This window comes from Panthera tigris, chromosome C1 (assembly GCF_018350195.1).
Source record: "Panthera tigris isolate Pti1 chromosome C1, P.tigris_Pti1_mat1.1, whole genome shotgun sequence".
Classification (NCBI taxonomy): Eukaryota; Metazoa; Chordata; class Mammalia; order Carnivora; family Felidae; genus Panthera; species Panthera tigris.
In genome coordinates this window covers 105,596,993-105,620,124 of record NC_056667.1, presented here as the reverse complement: position 1 = coordinate 105,620,124, position 23,132 = coordinate 105,596,993, and the positions used below count along the sequence as shown (strand labels likewise).

General features: G+C 42.0%; 1 pseudogene; it reads right to left on the bottom strand.

The window, feature by feature from the left end:
* LOC107180189 overlaps positions 1-23,132 on the bottom strand; it is a 68,524-nt pseudogene that overhangs the window by 43,414 nt on the left and 1,978 nt on the right.

The following is a 23,132-nucleotide window of genomic DNA, read 5'->3' as shown; positions in this document are numbered from 1 at the left end:
GCCTGTCCTAATATCCCTACATGGACCAAATTCCAGTGCTGAGACCCGACCTCTGCACTGTTGCTCTTGTCTTCTCCCCTTCCTGAATGTTCTCTCTCCTTCTCCACCCATCCTTCAAGGCTCAAGTCAAATCCCATCTTCCTTCACCACAGCCCCTCAGGATTTCTCTCTTCTCCACACATGTACTGCCCATTGCTGCTGCCTCATGTTATTGCCTGTTAGTTTTTCCTGCTTTTTGTTTTCCCTCATCTATATCAGAAACTCTTAGAAAACAAGAGTTGTGTTTTAGAGGGCTTGTATCCCTGTTTATAGCCTAGCATAGGCATGATAGCATGGGCATGACAGCAACTCAATAAATGATTGCAAGGGTAGGTGACTTTCATTAGCATGTGATTCCCAGGTGTCTAATTCTGCTCCTGCCCAGTGTGCTGTGGGTAGTCAGTGATGACTGAGCAGTAGTAATCCAGGCTAACCACTTGAGGCTATGGCACATTCTATCAGCATGTAATTGTGCTTCTCAGCTTGCTTGATGCAGAATTACTGACTTCAACCAGCTAGTAAAGTCCAGAGAAGTCATATCTGGTTCAGATTTTCCATCCTGAAATTATGATGCCTATAGTTATCCGAACACTTCTATCTGAAAAATATACCCCTGTGTGTTTAACTCTTGCTAAAAAGAAAATGCTGCATAATATCCTTCAGCAAACCTTACTTATGGACAATGAGTATGTGGAAACAGGGAACAGGAGAAGCAGCTCATAAAAACCCTTTTGCTAGCTTTAGTTGTGTCAAGACATACAGGAAGACAGACCTTATTTTTACAAGAACTAAGTTTGCGGTTTCTTGATATATAGAGATAGATAGATAGATAGATAGATAGATAGATATGCAAAGGGGTATCCATAGCTCCTTGTATCCAGAGGAAGGAAATCAGAAAAAAATGTCCACATGACAAATGAACCAAGTACAACCAAACCGCAGACCCGAGATGTCTCTCTGATTTATTGCAGGAACCAGGGGAGTCTCCCAACCCAACTATTGGTCTGACAGTTTCAATTGACAGCAGTTGCCCTCTCCCCACCCAGCCAAGAGGATGACTCATCCCCCGTTCCCTGGGCCAAGTGTTTGACAAAATACTCTACATCGCCATGGGAACAGCCCAGTATCTGCTTTCACGTGGGTGTGGTTAGACTAAGTACCGCTGCCCTCCCCCTCTTTTTTGTACCTCTTTGACCAGTTATAAATTTGAAACATTAATCACAGGAAAAGGCCATTTGACACATGCCAGAAGAGAGCTGTCACACAGCAGTGCAAGAAGCAAAGAGGAAAAGAGAGATCCAAAATGACACAATTAACTTTTTAACTGCCACTCTTCATCATATGTCTCTGATGTCACTTTAGTTACACACAATACTGTGGATCATGATGGTAGGTACTGAGGTCTGACAATGAGGTACTCTTAATGCTCACACATCACTTATTATTATTCCTATTTTACAGATGAAGTAAAGAAGACTGCACAACTGGTAAGTAGCAGAGCCAGGATTCACTCAGGCAATCTGACTCCAGGGACCCACACTCGACTGCTGTATCTGATTGCATCAGGTTAAAGACAGAAAGATCCTCCTACATTGTTTGCATGGGGGTTTTGTTTGTTTTTGCCAACTGAAGTTAGACCATATCAAGGCTTTAAAAACTAAAACAGGAGGGATTTCTAATTTGACAGCTAACTGCTAAGTAAGCAAAAAACTGACGAAGTGCCATAGGAGAGACCCAGCTACTAGGATAGAGATGCCCCACTCACAGATTCATGGAGAAAGTTCCGTGTTTGGTGCCAATCAGCCCCAATTCCTCCTTACAGCTGACTGCTTTACTCTCCTTCACAGCCACACATTCTGCCCACTTAGGTCAGGGGACTCACAGATCCTACCCCCCCACCCCCAACAAGGGGCCGGTGGGGGTAGGGAGGGTTCTGCCAGGGATGGGTCAACACAAGTGTACCACCATTGCTAGAAACACAATTCACAGACCCTATCCTCCTGACAGAGGGCCATCAGGGACACCCAGGACAGCCTCATGCCCTGAAGAAGTGTCCCCATTTTCCAGAACACCCTCTCAGTTGTCTGAACTCAAAGAGGGCTATCAGCTCTGGGTCCAGAGCCATTATTTGAGAGGAAGATGAAAATGGAGGCAATGACTACAGTCATTTAATGCAAAGCTGAGAGTGGAGGTTTGGATGCACATAAATTCAAAAGCAAACTGAGAATTACAAGTAACCACTTTTTTGGGCACTGGAGTTAAGTATCATGCTGGCTAGCAGTTTTCTTAGGTCTAATTCAGGTCATTAAAGGTAATATGAAATTCCTCTGGGCTTATAGCATTATGCTGTCGTGATACTGTAGGGCCAAGGCAGGCCGCCCCAAAATGAGCCACTTTGGCACAAAGGTTATTTGGAGTTAAAAAGCAATCAAAACCCAGCAGGCTCAGGAAAAGCTCTTCACCTCCCCCACAACTGTCTGAAAAGAATTTGGACGGAGGACCTGCTCCAGGAAGAGAGCTGTCACCATAGATAACTACACCGTACCACGAACTAGGTACAGGGAGGAACCTGGCAAGGCCTGTCTGATCCAAGTCTTCTGTGTCCCATTGTTTCTGAGTGGCCCAGCAAACATCTACTCTTTTCTTTCTTTTTTTTTTTTTTAATGTTTATTTATTTTTGAGAGAGAGAGAGAGACAGAGGGCAAGCAGGGGAGGGACAGACAGAGAGGGAGACACAGAATCCGAAGCAAGCTCCAGGCTCTGAACTGTCAGTAAAGAGCCCGACACGGGGCTCGAACTCACAAACCGTGAGATCATGACCTGAGCCGAAGTCAGATGCTCAACCAACTGAGCCACCCAGGCGCCCCAATGTTTACTCTTTTTTACCTTCCTGGGAATTGCATTCCTTCCCTTTGAAGTTCAAGACCCTACCTCCAGCTCCTTAACTCTGGACAATATATGTATCTCCTTTTGCCTGTTTTTAGAATTTCCATGTCTGTGTGGATTTCCTATACCTACAAGATTAAATTTGATTTTTTTTTTCTGTTAATCTGTATCATGTCAATTTGATTCTTAGTCCATCGAGAAGGACCTAGAAGGGGACAGGAATTTCTTGCTCCCAACACTACAAAAATTTCGTGCCACAATAAGCCAGTGTTGCAAGTATGGCCAACGTGTTAGGCCTGCCTCGGAGAGGTCAGCAAAATGTGATTGTCAGAAACCCATCTCATCCTCAGAGGAGTGTGGAGCATGCAGGAAGGCTGCCTGGGACTATCCCTCACCTCTGTGGTTGACTAGCTGTGGAACTGGGCAAGTTACTTTCCTTCTCTGTCCCTCAGTAGGCCCACTCATAAAAAGGGGACAGTAATAGCTCCTACCTCTTAGGGTTGTTACGAAGATCAAAGAAACTAATTCATGCCAAATGCCTGTAACAGTTCCTGGGACATCCTGCCACATATTTCAGCCTTGGCCATTCCTGTGGTGCCTGGCTGGCTCAGTCATAAGAGCGGCAGTTCTTGATCTCGGGGTAGTGAGTTCAAGCCCCACACTGGTGTAGCAATTATGTAAATACATAAACTTAAAAAAAAATCTGTCATTCAGTTGAGCTCACTGTATTTCCACATGAGCTCAGCCTGCCTGCTGAAATATGGTATGCAGGGAAGTCAATTTGCTTGCTAATTGGGAGGCTACTATGTAAAAAAGCCTTATTTACCTAACTGAAGAGTTTCGAGTAACTTATCCAAGGTCAAAGATCAAGTACATGGCAGGGAATTGTTCTGGGGCAGCCAGGCACTCCAGCTGAGGGGTGGGACTCCACTGACCCCTCAGACCTAATACACTAGGATCCTACCGAGTCCACGTCTCAGACTACGGGTTCTAACACATACAATTCAGAGTGGTCACACTGTATGTTGACCGTTTAGTGAAGGACAGCAGTGATAGAATTTTGCCAATAAATATCTAACAGGAGGAATGTCTGGGGCACCTGGATGGCTCAGTCGGTTGATCGTCCAGCTTCAGCTCAGGTCATGGTCTCATGGTTCATGAGTTTGAGACCCGCGTCGGGCTCTCATTTGCAGAGTCTGCTTTGGATCCTCGGTCTCCCTCTCTCTGTGTCCCTCCCTCACTCTCTCTCTCTCTCAAAAATAAGATATAAACATACATACATACATACATACATATATACATACATGGAGCGATTTCAAAGCTACTGTGAAGCAATTTCATGCCATGGATTCAAATGATTGCAAATTTTGCAAAATTTGGCAAAAAGAATGTTATGAGTGGATGCCAAACATAAGGGAAGAGTGAGGGAAAGGTAAAGCACAGAGGACTACTGGATTTTTGTTTATCTGTGATAGTAGTGAGAACTACAGACTATAAAAGAGGTGAAAAAATCTGTATGGACTTTTACCAAAGCCAGTTTTAATTTTTTAAAAAGTGCTTACAACAGTGCATAGTTACCAGGCAACTGTAACCAAGTTACAACATCAGTGGTGAAAATATGACACACACACATACTCATGATCTTTCCAACAAAGGGCCCCTGACTCATTTTCACCAGTCCTCAATATCATTGCTCACAGATCTGCAGCAGCCATGATATCATCATTTCTTCCAGTGAGCCAGAGGGAAAGAAGCAGTGTGTGTGTATGTGTGCGTATGTGCGTGTGTGTGTGTGTGTGTGTGTGTGTGTGTGTGTGTGTGTGCGCGCGCGCGCGCGCGCGCATGAGAGAGAGAGACAGACAGAGAGACAGAGAGAGAGAAATGGGGCGGGGCGGGGCAGCAAGAAAGAGAGTCAAATGATCTTCATCACTTTCCCCAGCAGCAGGCTTAGTTTAGGACACTGATAAATTTTAGGAGAATCATGATGTACTTTGAGGGAACTGATTGAAGACTACCTTCAACCATAAGGCAGTGTGGGTGCAGTGTTTACTCACACGGACTCTGGCACCAGACTGCCTAAGTTTGAATTCCAATTTCTTTACTTCCTTGCTATGTTTTCATGGATGAGTTGTCTAACCTTGATAAGTTTCAATTCCTCCATCTGTAAATGGGGGATAATAATAGACCCTACACTGTAAAGTTGTTGTAAGGATTAAATCAGTTAAAACAGATTGAATGTTTAGAACAGGGGGGTGGCACATAATTAGTACTCAACAAATGTCAACTTTATTATCTCTCCCAATGAAAATCAGAGGTAACTCAAAAATGCTAACCCTTTTGACCAGTGATTCTCAACAAGGATGAGTCACCTCTAAAAAGTGGGGGAATTTACAAGTGTGTTTTGGTTGTCACAAGAATTGGCAGGCACAGGGAGCACTCCATGGGTGGGGTCAGGGTTAAGGTTAGATGTTCTACAACCCATAGGTCAGTGCAACGGTGAGCTGCCTCAGGTCCTACACAACATTATGTATCCTCCCAGCCTTCATGTAGGTCAAAATTTTGTCTATGACTATCTGAACCTAGAGCCCAATTCCATTTTATGTCTAAATGCAAAGCAGTTTTCCCACACCTTGAACATTACTGAATTTTACAGGAATGCAACTGGCATGTAAATCAAGTAAACTTCAGTTGTTTAGAACCTTTCCAAGAATTGTTCACATTTTGTAAAATGAGGTTAACTAACAACAAATTTGAGTCACCAACATAACATACCTGTATCAGCCAGTAACTGTACTATTGCCATCACGGTGATTTCTACGTGTACTTGCAAGATTCTTATTCCATCATATGTCTTCCAAGGTAGCTATGCCTGAGCAATCAGATGCTGGAATCGGTATATTTTATTATAAATTACTACCCTGTCATTTCCCCTTTATACGACTGTTTGGGTATTAGATTGGTTTTTTAAATTATATAACTAGACCATAATCAAGGGTCAGGAGACCCCTCACTCCACAAAAGACTTGCTGTACGATGTTATAAGAATCAGTAATCTTTCTGGGCCTCCAGTGTCCTCATTCAGATAACAAATATTTACGGAACACCTGCTACTAACCAGAGTGTGGGCTGAGCTTTATCAGGTCAATGGAACACTGTCCTTGGTCTCAAGGAGATTCTCGGTCACTCTGAAAGAGAAGAGAGGTGACTAGATGCTGAGGTCTCATTCAGCTTTAACAGTCTACGAATCTATGAATCTAAATAGAATTTAATGTTTACTACCTTTTAGGTACATGAGTGAGGTTCCCTGAGCTCACAAATTTTGTTATATCGCAGGAAACAGTTATTTGAAAAGTTTCTCCAAAACAGTAAATCACAATCTTTATTTATCTCAGTTCAAAGCATGTCTGTGAAACTTTCCTTTTTTCCCCCCAAACTAAGGTACAAGTATTGTTATCACTTTCAATTCCATTTAATTTTAATTCAGTGTCCCCTCCCTCTAAAAAGTCAGTGAGCACCTACTGGCCCTCTCTTCTCTCAGCAGTAATTATTTATTTTATCATACTGATGCTGCTGTTATCTTTACATGTACAGAGGCAATTTTAAATGAGTATATTTTAAGGCAAATTTAAGGTTTTTAAAAATAAGAGAGGGGCGCCTGGGTGGCTCAGTCGGTTAAGCGGCCGACTTCAGCTCAGGTCACGATCTCGCGGTCCGTGAGTTTGAGCCCCGCGTCAGGCTCTGGGCTGATGGCTCAGAGCCTGGAGCCTGCTTCTGATTCTGTGTCTCCCTCTCTCTCTGCCCCTCCCCCGTTCATGCTCTGTCTCTCTCTGTCTCAAAAATAAATAAAACGTTAAAAAAAAAATTAAAAAAAAAAATAAGAGAAATAATCTTAAGGGAGGGATAGAAGCATAGGGAAGAGAGTCACAAAGAATACGGAACTTAGGTAAGAAGCACAATGTAATTATGGTGGACAGGATCAGGAAGAAAGTTAAAAGACAACACAAAAACAAAACAATTTTTAAAGAAAAGGAAGAGCAACGTGGTAGGAAAACAGCAGGGAGGAGAGCGAGACACATCCTCTTTGTTTTATTCTTGCCCCCAACAGCTGATACAGTGCCCCTTGGCTTCTCTCTGAACTGTGCCAAAGGCAAAGGAGCACCAGGGTCAATGGGCCTCTGATGCCCCCTGCAGGTCCTCAAAGCAACTTGCTTTCCCTTTTTTAAAATAGGACTGATGGCCCGTTATTTAACCTGTATAGAGAAACCTAGGTCCGACAAGGAGACAGAGCAAAGCCAAGTTTCCACAGTGTATATTTCTGCGATGACATCAAGATTATGCTGTGGCATTCCTCGTATTAATGAAATGAGAGATTTCACCTGGATTTATCCAAGACCTGTAGTGTAGTTAGTTGTGATTTAGTTAAAATGCATGAAATTTGTCAGAAAGACTGGGTTTGAATTCCTGCTCTATAACTTATTAATTTTGTAATCCTGGGAAAGCTAATTGATCTCTTAGAGCTGCCTCCTCACCTTTAGAATGGACATATCAAGGCAGACCTCATAGGGTTGCTGTGAAGAATTAAATGTGGCATTATGGGTATAAAGTGCCTCATTCAGTGTCTAGTACCTGATAGCTCTCATCACCTCATTCCAAAGAGAAAAAATACATTAAGAGCTCTAGATCTCTGGTGATACCAGAAGTCAAGGAAACGTAAATAACTGTCATGTTCTTTATATTCTCTCTCTCTCTCCCTTTCTCCCCTATTCCTCCACGCTGAAGCTCATTGCAGCTCCTGTGGTTTCTGATCCGGAGTGAGAAATCCCACAGGCAGAGCCCATGTTTCCTGAGCTGCCGCTCCCCTGTGAGGACTATCCTCACTGTAACTCGAACCTCATTTCCCAGGAGGATCCTTAGAACTCCCAGTACTTCATTCTCGTAGCCCTAGAAACTTGGAGGAGCGTGCACCTACAGACTTGTCCCACAACAGATGTTTGTGCCTAGAAACCTGCTGTCTCCGACCTTAATCCCACTCAGGGGAGGACACAGACACTGTTCATTAGCTGACGCTCTTACCGTGTCTGCTGTACAGTACTACTTGGCAGAGCACCAAACAGCAACAATCCAAAAGCCATCCGCTCTTCTATGCCGTACAATTTGATGGCGACAAATTTTGCAGGCCAGGTTTCCAGATCTAGGACGGGTATTCCTAGCGGTCAATTTTGAGCTAGTCTGCATCACTAAACATACTTCATTGCCCTCCAGGCACATTTAGTCCTGCTATGGATGTAAGAACTGGAGAAAGAGGAAGGGAGTATCTTATCCTTCTTTTCACAGAAGAAGAAACAGTCCCAAGATCTCATTTTATAGATCTGTTGCCTCTTCTGTACCCAATTCGGAAACCAAAAAGGTTTAACAATTTATCACTGTGTAAGGCTCAGCAGACTAAGTTTTAAAGTTTTGCTAAGCCCTTAATAAGACAGTAGTCATCAGTTAAAGGGACAAACTATTAGGTACTGAGACAGACAATACTGATCAGCTAATTGAGGAAAATTAGTCACAAGTATACAGGGAAATAAAGATGTATAAAATCTTCCTAATGACTCAAAAGATGTTTATAAATAACCAAAAATTTTACCTACTGACCACAAATTGAGAAGATTTAGGATAAAAGTCAATGGAAGGTACAGATAATTGTCTAAAAACACTTGTAGGCAGAACAGAAGGTCCCCCAAAATGTCCACATTGTAGTCTCCAGAATCTATGAATGCTACCTCATGGGGCAAAAGGGATTTTGCCAGATGTGATTAAATTAAGGAACTTTAAATGAGATTATCCTCAATTGTCTGTGTCGGCCCAACGTACTCACAAGAGTCCTTAAATGTGAAGAGGGAGGCGGAAGAATCCAAGGTGGTATCAGGGCGGAAGCAGAGGCTGGAGTGATACCGTTGCAGGCTGGGGCCTAGAACCAAGAACTGAGGGTGCCCTCTAGAGGCTGGAAAAAGCAAGGAAACCGACTCTGTCCTAAATCCTCCAACCCTGCTGACACCTCAGATTTTAGCCCCATGAGATCCATTTTGAGCTTCTGACCTCCAGAACTATGTTTGCACTATTTTAAGCCACTAAGTTTGTGGTGATTTGTCAGAAGCAATAGGAAACTAATACATGTTATTTTGGCTATTTCAGGTTAATGTGCAGTTTTGGTGAGAACATACTCAACAAAATTGTCAACAAATTCTATGATGTTCCTTTTGTGTGTACTCAATGTATCATAAGGTATTTTCAGAAGACATGAAAGGAAAAAAAAATTAATACATAAATGGAAGGCAGAGTTACTACAGCCTAATTGGACGTATTAAAACCACAAACTTTATGGAACGTATACCTGCAAACAGTTCCACACAAAGGCACAAAAAGGGGTAATAAACTACAGAAATCTGGTGTTTATTCTTAATGCATTCTTCACAAGCTGGCAAGATGTCAGTGGACTATTAACTATGCTTAAAGCCCACCTCTCCTCATCCAGAACAGTAGCCTAAAAACTGAGATTTTTAATTTCTCAAACGAAAGAAAGTGGCATACATCTGACAATGTCTAAGAAGCAAACAGAGCCACAATGTTGGTGTTACTTCTCAGTATCTATCAAAAATTTTTTTAACGTTTATTTACTTTTGAGGGACTGAGAGAGACAGAGCACCAGCAGGGGAGGGGCAGAGACAGAGAAGGAGACACAGAATCTGAAGCAGGCTCCGGGCTCTGAGCTGTCAGCACAGAGCCCGATGCAGGGCTTGAACCCACAAGCTGTGAGATCATGACCTGAGCCGAGGTCAGATGCTTAACCAACTGAGCCACCCAGGCGCCCCTCTATCAAAATTTTTTTGGAGGATTATCTGAAGTATATGTAAGTTGCAGTACATTTTTCTCTGAAATAGGCCAGACTGTCAGAAAGCTATATACCTGTATTTTATTTTTTTGCCTCCCCTACTGGGTCTCTCTGTTACACTTGAATTTCTTTCCTTGGACTAGGGTACCATCAGCTTATGTTGAGGGACATTACATGGTAGAGCCCTGTGAGGCTTTTTCCTATCCATACAGTCAGGATGTCATCGAGAGTGTTATTCACTGCATTATATAGAATTCCCTCTGAGAACCCCTGTATACATCCATGCCTTAACATCTCAGTACCAGAAACAGGTGAACTGTTTCTAAGCAGAAAGTGGTTCTTTTGAACTTTTACAGAAATATAATATATATGACATTATACATTTGTCAAAAACCATGGAACTATACAACACAAAGAGCAAGCTCTAATGTAAATTATGGACTTTAGGTATGGCATTACTACTGGTTCATCAACTGTAACGAAGGCAAGGTATTAATAATAAGGGAAACTGTTTGGGGGAGAAGGGGTACATGGAACTCTCTGTACTTCCTGTTTAACTTTTCTGTGAACCTAAAATGCTCTAAAATGGAAAGTCTATCTAAAATATCTATACAGCAAAGGGCATGTATCTGCAGCATAGAGGATTCTGGAAGGATGGGGGCAGGGGTGACAGCAGCTATTTTTCAATCTCTGAATCTCACCTAAAACCAGACAAGCGAGTAGATAGCAAAACCAACGCCTTATGGACATTCACAGTGTTGGGAGCAAGAATTTCCTGTCCCCTTCAAGGCCCTTCTGGCTGGACTAAGAATCAAATTGACATGAGACAGATTAACAGGAAAAATTCAAATTTAATTTTGTAGGCACAGGGAATCCCCAAAACGGTCAGGCAACATGAGGTGTATATGTGGTCCTGAGCTAAGGGGCAAGAGGTAGGGTCTAGAACTTCAAAGGGAAGGAATGCAATTCCCAGGAAGATACAAAAGAGTAAATGTTTGCCAGGCCACTCAGAAACAATGGGACACAGAGGACTTGGATCAAACAGGCCTTGCCAGGTTCCTCCCTGTACCTAGTTCATGGTACCATGTAGTTATCTATGGTGACAGCTCTCTTCCTGGAGCAGGTCCTCCATCCAAATTCTTTTTAGGCAATTGTCAGAGAGGTAAAGAGCTTTTCCTGAGTCTGCTGAATTGTCTTGCTGAATTTGATTGCTTTTTAACTCAAAATAACCAGACTGCTGTGTGAGGCACAGTCCATTCTTTATCAAGGTATTAAAGAAGCTGTATGAGTTTGCCACAACTTACCTGTTCTACTGCTGATGGCTATCGAGTGGTTTCCATCTCAGTACTGTTACCAAAGAAGCCACTATGGACATTCTTTCCCTCACTTCTGTTGGGTATAAGCCTAGGAGGGGAACCGCTGGGTCACAGAGAACGCGTATGTTCAGCCTTAGTAGATCCTGCCCAACAGTTTGCCAAAGTGATTTTTATCAATTTATACTCTTACTAGTGGAGAATGAGAATTCCAGTTGCTCCTCCAAAACTTGGTACAAATACAAAACTTGGTATTGTCAGGGTTTTTTTAGTAGCCATTCTGATAGGCATATATTGGTTAATCTGCATTTCCCTAGTGATGAATAAAGCTGGTACCCTTTCATTTGCTTATTGACCATTTGGATATCTTCTCTTCTGATGTGCTTGATCCAGGCATGTGGGGGAGGGGGTGTGGGTGTGTTGTTAGACCTTTTCTTATTACATAAAGGTGTTCTTCGTATACACAAAGCCCTCTGTCAGATGCATTTTGCAAGTATCTTCTTCTCTGAGGCCTGTCTTTTTACTCTTATTGGTTATCTTTGGATTAATAAAAGTTCTTAACTATAATGAAGTTCAACTTATCAATATATTTCATTTATGGTTAGAGATTTTTGTATCTTAAGAAATATTATTTCTCCTCTAAGGTCATCTTTATGACCTCTACTTCCATGTACTCTTTTAGAAGTTTTATTGTTCTACCTTTCCTGTGTACACCTATAATCCATATGGAACTGATTTTTGTGCATGGTATGAAAGAGGGTCAAGGCTCATTTTTTCCCATCAGCTACCCAATGGATCCAGCACCATTTGTTAAAAAGAACGTATCTAACCTGCTCTACTGCAATGACACCTTGGTTGTAAAGCAGGCGTCCATATATATGGAGTCTGTGTCTGCATGCTCTTTCCTATTCTGTGGGAAATAGGTTTAAGAATCCTGTAGGCTTGCTCCAATGGGTTAACAAGGCTTTGGGCGGAAAGCCGCCACAGGGTGAAAGCGCCCAAGGCCAGTCATTAAATAAGACAAAGCATAGAACCCCCCAACAGTTAGAGGCCATTAAGAGCCAAAACACCCAAGGTTAGCTAATGAAAAGGTGCCTTGTTAGCCTTAAGGCAGCATGCTCCAGCAATCTGACACTTTGGAGATAACAGCTACTTGACTGTATCCCCCACAGAGAAACACTGTCCATCTGGCATCTGGCACCAATATATCATTGTGCTTTAATCTCAACTTCTACTGCCACTCGCCCCCCAAACCCTTTGCTTCTTACATACACAAATTAACGGTCACTACCTTATTGGTTTCTTCTGCACGTTCATCACATGTGTAAAACCTTGAGAGCTCAATAAGTACAGAGACAAAACCCTTGTTTGGGTCTCTTGTCTCCTCCTGGACACTAGCCTCTCTCATATTCAATTCTGCATCCACTCTCTTGCTGGACAAGAGGGAGCTCCAGACTCAAAGTCTGTGACACTATTCTATGGATCTGTTTGTCTATCTCAAACCCAATACATCCAAAACTGAATTCCTGATCTTTCCCCCTTAAAACCTGCTCTAAGTCTTACTGTCTGCCTCGTCTCAGTTGCTGGCGGTTCCATACTTCCAGTTGCCCAGGCCCAAACCCTTGGTATCATCCTGATGCAATTCATCAGTGAATCTTGTTACCTTTACCGTCAAACTATATCTAGAGTCACTACCTCCATCACTCCCACCCTGGTCCAAGAGACCATCCTCTCTCATCTGGATGACCACATTAACTTTCTAACTGGTCTCCTTGACTGGTAGTAACTGGTTGGATGTGAGGCATGGGAAAGAAGGAGGAATCAGGATGCCATCTAGATCTTTTGCCATGAACGTTGGAAATTGCTTTTCAAAATGGGCTAGGGAAGAAACTGGTTTGGGAGCAGAGGGAAGAAAGTCCCCTGCTTCTGTTGACTATCTACCTAGTGGCCAGGGAAATACTTAAATTAGCTCACACGAGTTACATCATGCCCCTGCTACACAGAAAAGACTCCAGTGATGGTAGGAGTAAGAGTCAGAGTCTTTACAATCTCTCATAGCTTAGAGCTCTCATAGAGCTTAGATCTACAAAGCTCTATGTAATTTGGCTTTCATTAATTAGCTCTTTCCTTTTTTTTTTTTTTTTTTTTTTTAATGTTTATGAGAGAGAAAGAAACAGAGAGAGAGTGTGTGTGCAGGGGAGGTGCAGAGACAGAGGGAGACACAGAATCCAAAGCAGGCTGCAGGCTCTGAGCTGTCAACACAGAGCCTTCCTTGGGGCTCAATCTCATGGACCACGAGCTCTTGACTTGAGTGAAGTCAGATGCTTAACTGAACCACCCAAGGCACCCCTAATAGCTCTCTCTATATTATTCTATCCTTTATTCACAGTGATATGGCCATAGTGGCCTCTTTGCTATTCCTTTAAAAACCAGGCAAATTCCCACCTCAGGGCCTTTGCACTTGTCATTTTCTCCAAAACCTCATTTTCACCAAGCCTTTGCTCAAGTATCATGTTTTCAGGGAGTCCTTTCCCTGATTACTCCCTTTCTAGTACTCCCTATCTGCTTTTCCTTTTTTTTCGCCTTAGTTCTGATCACCTTGTAACTCTAAAGTCAACAAAAGCAATGTTGAGAAAGACCAATGTTAAAGAAACACTCTTTAATGAAAACCATACACTACAGACTTCTGAGGAATGCATCAGAACATTCATAAAGGACTTCAAAAACTTTTTTTTGTATATTTTGTTTACTGCTATTTCTCCAGCACTTAGAAGAGAACTTAATATATATAGATGTTTAATAAACATTTTATAGTTTAAGCTAATGAAATAACTCAAGGCAGAGCCCTAGATATCTTCAGGACTGGAGAGCCTACCTTGTGATTGGAGGGCTAGAACTTTCTGTTGCACCCCGTGAGCTCTGGAGAAGGGAAAGGGGCTGGAGACCGCTCAAACACCAGTGGCCAGTGATTTAATCAATTGTGCCTACATAATGAAATCTCAATTTTAAAAACTCAGACAGGGTCTAGGAGAGATTCCAGGTTGGTGAACCTGATGTGCTGGGCAGGTAGCACACTCAGAAAGCCTGATGTGCTGGATGGGTAGCACACTCAGAGAGGCAGGGAAGCTCTGAACCACCCCCTCCACCCACCCCCTGCCTTTATAATAAAATTGCCATGGTAACTATGGGCTGAGTTCTGCAAGTTGTTGAACTGGGTGGGGAGAGGGGTACAAGAACCTCAGGATTTATAGTCAGCTGGCAGAAGTGAAGGTAGCCTGAGTGCCCGGATCTGCAGGTGGTATCTGAAGTGGGGGCAGCCGTGTGGGATGGAGCCTTCATCCACCGGGTCTGAAAAAGAACAGTCACTCAGCCAGATTTGAACCCATGCTTTTTAGCAGAATATGGTTGAAGAATAGCCAAGGTTGCCAGATTGCACTCTGTAAAAACAGAGAAAGCAGGATACATGTCCCAAGATGTAATGAGAAAGTTGATGACTCCACATAAAAGGAACTTTGCAGAGATTCAGGAGTTAAAACCTGGATGAGATGAAGTTAAGAGAACCAGAGACAAGGCACTTTAAAGAAAAGAGATCAATACTTTTAACTGCTGAGAAGACACCAAGTAGGATGAAGCCTGACAAATCCCCACTGAATCCAGCAGTGAATGACAATTCAGTATTACCTGGGGATAGAATACACAGGCTGAGAAGTGTGGGGTTTCAGAATTGTGGCTGTGGTGGAAGAGAGGAGGCAGCACTGGGAGTGAGGGCATCTGCCAGCATTATGGCATTTCATTTTGGGTGAACGAGCAGGTGGGGTGTGGGGTGTGTGCGTGCGTGCGTGCGTGCGTGTGTGTGTGTGTGTGTAGAGACAGAGAGAAAACGAGTTGGGGAGGGGCAGAGAGAAAGTGAGAGAGAAGATCCCAAGCAGACTCCGTAGAGCCTGAGGTGGGGCTGGATCTCACGACCATGAGATTGTGACCTGAGCTGAAACCAAGAGTGGACACTTAACCGACTGAGCCACCCAGGCGCCCCAAAAGAGCAGGTTTAAACCAAAAGGGGCCAGATGTAGAAAGTGCCAAAGGGTAGGTGCCAGGCCCCCAGCTCAGAAGTCTGGTCACAAAGCAGGCTGACAAGTTGTTAGTTTTACTTTTATAACTTGTATTTTTTGAATGTTCTTAGCTTGTAGAGTTGGTATTTTCTCTGCATTTAAAAAAAAAAAGAAGAAAGAAAAAAATGAATCTCATTTTTGAGAACAAACAATCCTTTCTTGTGCTACAGCTGCTGCCCCCCCCCCCCTTCTCCTCACAGGGAGGCTTCCAAGGGGCAGTCAGCCCATTCCTACAGCATCCTGTCTACTCGCTCCCACCCCTGCCACCCACCCCTGCCACCTACCCCTCCAGTCCAGCCACTGGCCCCGCTTCACCCCAGCAGCTCTAGTAGGGGCCTCCCATGTGTTCTATGAGAATAATTCAAAAGACACTTTCAGGTCTTCTCTCAAGCTTTTTCTATTTGCCAGTTGGACATCTCCATGGGTATCCCCAACTCAACAGATATTCCTTCTTCCCTTTGTCCCCAAACACACTTCTTTTTCCCACTCTGATGAGTACCTCCTACCATACCCCACCCAAGCCAGAAACATGGCATCCTGACTTCTCCTTTTCTTCAGGCCCTGGGTCGCATCCATCGCTAACCCCCCTCACTGACACCCAGCCCCCAGACAGCTCTCAAGCATATCCCTGATTCAAATGCAATTTCCACATAGCCTCCGTGGTGATCATTTTCTTTTTTAAATCTAGGCCAGATAATGTCATTCCTCTGCTAACAGGCCTCTTGTGGCTCCCCACTGCCTAGGGTAAGCACCACCACATTAGTGTGGGTGGTGATGGTTCTTTAGGATCCTGAAAGCCCCACCTGCTGCCCCACCCTCATCTCTTCCTACATCCCCTTCCTAACCGATGTCCAACCCCCACAGAAACCACTGATGGTTCCCTGGACTTGCCAAGTGATTCCATGCTGTCCTCTGGCATTGGGAACTGCTCCTGGAGACCCTGCACCTGCACCTGCCCTCTCCTGCTTCACCTACTGGGCCAACTCCCATTGGCCCCACAAGACTTACCTCAGACTTCACCTGCTCAGGGACTTAGTGACTTACACAGGGACAGTTTCATTATTAACCTATTGCAGCTTCCCTTTTCAAGACTCTTAAGGCATTTGGGCTAGTGTCTAATCCTAAATGGTTTCATACTGTAGCAAAGAAAGTATGGCCTACAGTAATCCCACAACTACAGAAGTAGATTTGTTTCTTTAGTCACATGTTGGTGCCTCAAAATCAATCCGTATTGAGTATTTATAAGTATTTATAAATGGTGCTTTTAATTAGTCATGGCATACCAAGCAATTTTAAGCTTTCTTAAAATACAATTCTGTAAAGAACACTGTTTATCCAGAGTAGTCGACCCCACTCACTACCAGAATCTTCATCTAAAAGCTTGGGTGGATCCATCAATCCAGGTGTCTTTACCATAACAAATCTTATGGGAGCCTTTAATTCTGAAATTGACAAAAGCAATGTTGAAAAAGACTGACCCAGCACTCTGTGAAAAGAACGACATGGCAGAACCTTTTTAGGAGTGCATCCTAACATCTAAGAAACCCTCTCTTTGATGATAGCACCAGGACATATAATTTTCTCTGTGTTTCATCTGTAAAATAGGGGTAATAATGGTTATCCCACACAATTATCCTAATGACTAAGTGAAGAGAGCTTTGAATCAGATAAAAAGTTGGAAGCATCAGCATATATATAGACAGTGTTTAAATCCATGGGAATTGATGAGGTAACCTAGAGAGGTGGGTTGAGAGAGGAAGAGTCCCCAGCCTCTTTCCAAATGTTTCCTGTTTATTTGTTCATCCAACAACTATTTTCTGAGTGCCATGATCTATCAGTAACTGTGCCAGGCGCTGGAGATGCAGGGCTGAGCTTGGAGACGGAGAGAAAGCACGGCCTCCTGAGGGAGGCAGAGGGCACACGAATATCTACTTAATTACAAACTATACTAAGTGCTTGAAAGGAAAAATCAGAGCTACTGTGGGAGAACATCATGAGGACCTAATTCAGATTAAATACTGACTGTAAAGCACCTAGCGTTGCCTCTGACACACTTGGTCAAGGAAGGTGTCACTAAGTGACAATTATGCTGACACCAGAGGATTAGCTGGAGTTAGCAAGGTGAAGAGTTGGGGGTAAGAGCACTGTCAGCAGAGGAACAACATACAAGAAGGCCTGAGGCAGGAAAGAACCTAGGGTAGTCCCCGAAAGGGGACCCAATATGACCAGAGCATATGACAGTTAGAAAATGGCAATGAAAAAAAAAAAAAAAATACAATAGAAAGACAGAGTCCTGGCCACTGAGGACAGAACTCTTTCCCTTGCCACTTGGTTAAAATGACTATGAAAACCACCCAACACCTCTAGATACCACATCAACATAGTAATAACGCAACGTGAATTGCATCTGCCTGGAGTGGTCCTCTTTCTAACCACCCCTTTCTTCACCCCCTGTCTTCCCCCCCCCCCCCCCCCATCAATGTGCACCCTTTGCCATCCAGAATCTCACTTTGGTGCACTGCCCTGGGGAAAACAATTCAAGAATGCATCCTTCCTAGGCAGGATATATTCAAAGTGCTGAAAGGGAAAAAGGTGCAGCAAAGAATACTCATCCAGCAACGCTGTCACTCAGAATAGGAGAGGTAAAGAGTTTCTCAGACAAACAAAAACTTAAGGAATTCATGACTACTAAACCAGACCCACAAGAAATATTAAGGGGATCCCTGAGTAGAAACGAAGACCATAAGTGAGAGGATGAAAAATAGGAAGCACAAAAGCAGTAAAAATAAAAAATTTGTAAAAATCAGTCAAGGGATTCACAAAATAAAAGGATGTAAATGACACCATATACCTAAGGAGTAAAGGTAAAGGAAAGGAGTAACGATGGGTTTAAACTTAAGCAACCATCAACTTCATATAGCATACTATATGCAGAAGATGGTTAACCAAATGGTTAACCAAAAATCAAAAACCTAATGGTTAACCAAAAATCAAAAATCAGTGATATGCAAAGAATAAGGAGAAAAGAATCCAAGTATATGATTTAAAAAGCCAGCAAACCATGAGAGCAAGAAAATTATCAGAGAAAACCTATAAAAACAACCACAAAAGAAGTAACAAAATGGCAATAAATACATATTATCAGTAATTACTTTGAATATAAAAGGATTAAATGCCCCAATCAAAAGGCATGTGGTGACAGAGTGGATAAAAAAACAAGACCCATCTATATGTTGCCAGAAGAGACTCATTTCAGACCCAAAGACACCTGCAGCTGTGAGGGGATGGAAAAACATTTCTCATGCAAATATGTGTCAAAAGAAAGCCAGGATAGCAATATTTATATTGGACAAAATAGAGTTAAAACAAAACTGTAACAAGAGACAAAGGATACTATATAATAATAAAGGGGACCATCCAACAAACTATACATACAACAACTGTAAATATTTATGCCCCCAACATGAAACCACCCAAATACATAAAGCAGTTAATAACAAAAATAAAGGAACTAATCAATAGTAATATAATAATAGCAGGGGATTTTAACATGCTACTTACATCAGTGGACAGATCATGCAAACAGAAAATCAACAAGGAAAGAGTGGTTTTGAATGACCCATTAGACCAGATGGATCTAACAGATATATTCAGAACATTCCATACTAAAACAGCAGAAAACACATTCTTTTTGAGTGCACATGGAACAGTCTCCAGACTAGATCACAGGTCACAGATATCAGGCCACAAAACAAGTTTCAACATATTCAAAAATATTGAAGTCATACCATACCATCTTTTCTGACCACATTATGAAACTAGAAATGAACCACAGGAAAAAAAAAAACCTGGAAAGAGCACAAATACATGGAGGTAAAATAACATGCTAAGCAAACAATGAATGGGTCAACCAAGAAATCAAAGAAGAAATAAAAAATGACATGGTTAAAAAATAAATTAAAAAAAATTTTTTTAACTAAAGAAATAAAAAATTACATGAAAACAAACGTAAACAAAAAAATGGTCCCAAATCTTTGGGATGCAGCAAAAGGAGTTCTAAAAGGGAAGTTTAGAGGCTCCTGGGTGGCTCAGTCAGTTGAGCATCCAACTTCAGTTCAGGTCATGATCTCATGGTTCATGAGTTTGAGCCCTGAAACAGGCTTGTGGCTGTCAGTGCAGAGCCTGCTTCAGATCCTCTGTCCCCCTCTCACACTCATGCTCTCTCTCTCAAAAGTAAATGAACATTTTTTCATAAGTGAAGTTTATAGCAATACAGGTCTACTTCAGAAAGCAAGAAAAATCTCAAATAAACAACACAATCATACCTAAAGGAGCTAGAAAAACAAGAAACAAAACTCAAAACCAGCAGAAGGAAGGAAATAATAAAATTAGAGCAAAAATAAATGATATAGAAACTGAAAAAAAAATAGATCTGTTCAATGAAACCACAAGCTGGTTCTTTGAAAAGATCAACAAAATTGATAAGCCTCTAGCCAGACTCATCAATTAAAAAAAAAAAAAAGGAAGAGAGAAGTCAAATAAACAAAATCACTAATTGTGGGGAATAAGTTTAGGAATCCCCTGGGCTTACACCAATGGGTTAACAAGGCATAAAGAAGTACAAAGCCATAGGATGCTCACACCTGAGTTTGGGTAAACAAGATCAAGACCCCAAGAGAGAGCAGGGGGTTGCAAAGGCACCCAAGATATAGAGGGGATGCAAAGGCCCCCAATACAAAGCTATATGAGGTAAGCAAGATCAGCCCTTCCAGGTGAAAATTACCCCCAATTTAGTATTACAGCAGAAAGCTGCTTTCACAGGAGGGAAGAACCAAGTTAGGTAAACAGTTAAATAGGGCTATAGACCACTGCACTGCGCTGTGGGTGATGCTGCCCACAGTAGAGATGATTAACAAAAGAAAGGTGTCTTGGGGCGCCTGGGTGGCTCAGTCGGTTGAGCGACCGACTTCGGCTCAGGTCATGATCTCGCAGTCTGTGAGTTCGAGCCCCACATCGGGCTCTGCGCTGACAACTCAGAGCCTGGAGCCTGCTTCTGATTCTGTGTCTCCTTCTCCCTCTGCCCCTCCCCTGCTCATGATCTGTCTCTCTCGGTCTCAGAAATAAATAAACATTAAAAAAATTAAAAAAAAATTAAAAAAAAAAAGAAACGTGTCTTGTTAACCCTGAGGTCATGTGTCCTATCTGTCTCATCCCCTAGGCTAGCTAAGATAAACTGAGGTGGTGCCTCATGTCCACTGTAAACAACCCTATGCCCGGCTGCCCGGTGCCAAGATTTTGTTTTGTATTAACCCACACCCCTAATCCTGAATATCTTCAAAACCCCCTTTTTCCTCATGCCCATGAGTTAATTTTCACTGATTCATTGTCTCTTTGTGCATGTCCATCACCATGTTTGTAAGCCTTCCAATCCTAATAAAAATGGGGCAAGGACACATATTCCAGGCTGTTGTCTTTTCCCAGACAAGATTCTCACTTTTCATCCTGCGTCCTGCTCTCTTACTAGACCAGAGAGAAATTTAGACCCAGAGTCTATGACAACTAATGAAAGAAGAGAAATAACCAACACCACAGAAAGACAAACTATTTTAAGAGAATATTATGAAAAATTATACGCCAACAAATTGGACAACCTAGAAGAAATGGATAAATTCCTAGAATTACACAACCTACCACAATTGAATCAAGAAGAAACAAAACTTGAACCGACCAATAGCTAGTAAATAAATTAAATCAGAAATCAAAAAAAACTTCCAGGAAACAAAAGTCCAGGGCCAGACGGCTTCACAGGAGAATTCTAGCAAACCTTTAAAGAAGAGTTAAAGTGTGCTTGGGTGGCTCAGTCAGTTGAGTGTCTGACTCTTGATTTTGGCTCAGGTCATGATCTCATAGTACATGGGATCAAGCCCAGAACCAGGCTCCACGCTATCAGCCCAGGGATGCTCTCTCCTCTCTCTCTGCCCCTCCCCTGGGTCGTGTGTGCATACATGTTCTCTCTCAAAATAAATAAATAGTAAAAAAAATTAAAGAAAATAGAATTAATATCTATTCTTATCAAACTATTCCAAAAAATAGACGAGGAAGGAAACATTCCAAATTTGTTCTATGAGCCCAGCATTATCCTGATACCAAAACTAGAGAAAGACATCACCAAAAAAGAGAAGTACAGGCCAAATATCTCTGATGCAAAAATCCTCAACAAAATACTAGCAAATCAAATCCAACAATACGTTAAAAAAAATCATTCACAACAATCAAGTAGGATTTATTCCCAGGATGCAAGTGTGGTTCAATATTTGTAAATCAATCAATGTGATTCATCAACAAGAGAAAGGATAAAAACCATATGATCATTTCAGTAGATGCAAAAAAAGCATTTGACTAAGTACAACATAGTCAACCATCCATGATACCCATTCATGATAAACCCTCAACAGAGCAGGTCTAGATGGAATATACTTCAACATAATAAAGACCTTATATAAAAAAATCACAGTGAACATCATACACAATGGGGAAAAACTGAAAGCCTTTCTTTACCCTAAGGTCAGGAACAAGTCAAGGATGTCCACTCTTACCACTGTTAGTTAACATAGTACTGGAAGTCCTAGCCACAGCAATCAGACAACACAAAGAAATAAAAGATAAAGATAACTGGATTACAAGGTAAACTCAAGAGTATACGCTATATATACTCAAGAGTATATGCTAACTGGATGGGGAGAGGGGTTGTGGAACAAGGAGAGGTCAAAGGTGACTCCTAAATTTCTAACCAGGAAATGGTGCCTCATGTAGAGGCACCTGGGTGGCTCAGTCGGGTAAGTGACAGACTTTGGCTCGGGTCAAGATCTCGAGATTCGTGAGTTCCAGCCCTCTGTTGGGCTCTGTGCTGACAGCTCGGAGCCTGGAGCCTGCTTCAGATTCTGTGTCTCCCTCCCTCTCTGTCCCTCCCCTATGCACGCTCTCTCACTCTCTCTCAGAAATAAATAAAATTTAAAAATTTTAACAGCAGATTAAATATTTCAGAAGAAAAAAGATTAGTGAACTTGAAGGCATAGCAATAAAAACTATAGAAAACAAAACAAAGAAAAGGGATTTTTAATAATGAGATTTGGAAAGAATAAGAGAGCATCAATAAGCTCAGAGACAATGTAAAGTGGCCTAATATACAAGTATTTGGAGTCCTTAAAAGAAGGGAAGAGGGGGGAGAACTGAAAATATACTTGAAGAAGTAACAGCTTATGATTCTCCAAACTTGATGAAAATTATAAATCCACAGATCCAAGAATCTCAATGAACCCCAAACACAAGAAATATGAAAACATTACATCAAGGCAAATCATAACCAATTTGCTAAAAAAAACAAACAAACAAACAAAAAACAGTGATAAAGAGAAAATCTTAAAAGCACCAATAGGCTTGCTCGATGTAGGATGGCCACAAAACTTCAATCTGTAAAAACACATCTACAAAGCCCAATAAAGAGAATCACAAAAAAACAAGGTATGCCTGTATGGCAAAAGATGTACAAGACCCACATTACAAAACATTGCTGAGAGAAATTACATGAGTTAAATAAATGGGAAGATATAACTTTGTTCATAAGAAGACCTGCTGATGAAATACAACTTATTCATAAGAAGACTTCATTTGCTGAGACATCAAGTCAAAATCACAGCAGGTTTTTCTTTTTTGTAGATATTGACAAGCTGATTCTAAAATTCATATGGAAATGCAAAATATCTCTAGAATAGCCAAAACAACTTTGAAAAAGAACAAAGTTCAAAATAATTTTGAGACTAATTATGAAGCCATAGAAATAAACACAGTATGGTATTAGCATCGAGAAAGAACTGGCTTGGGGCACCTGGGTGGCTCAGTTCGTTA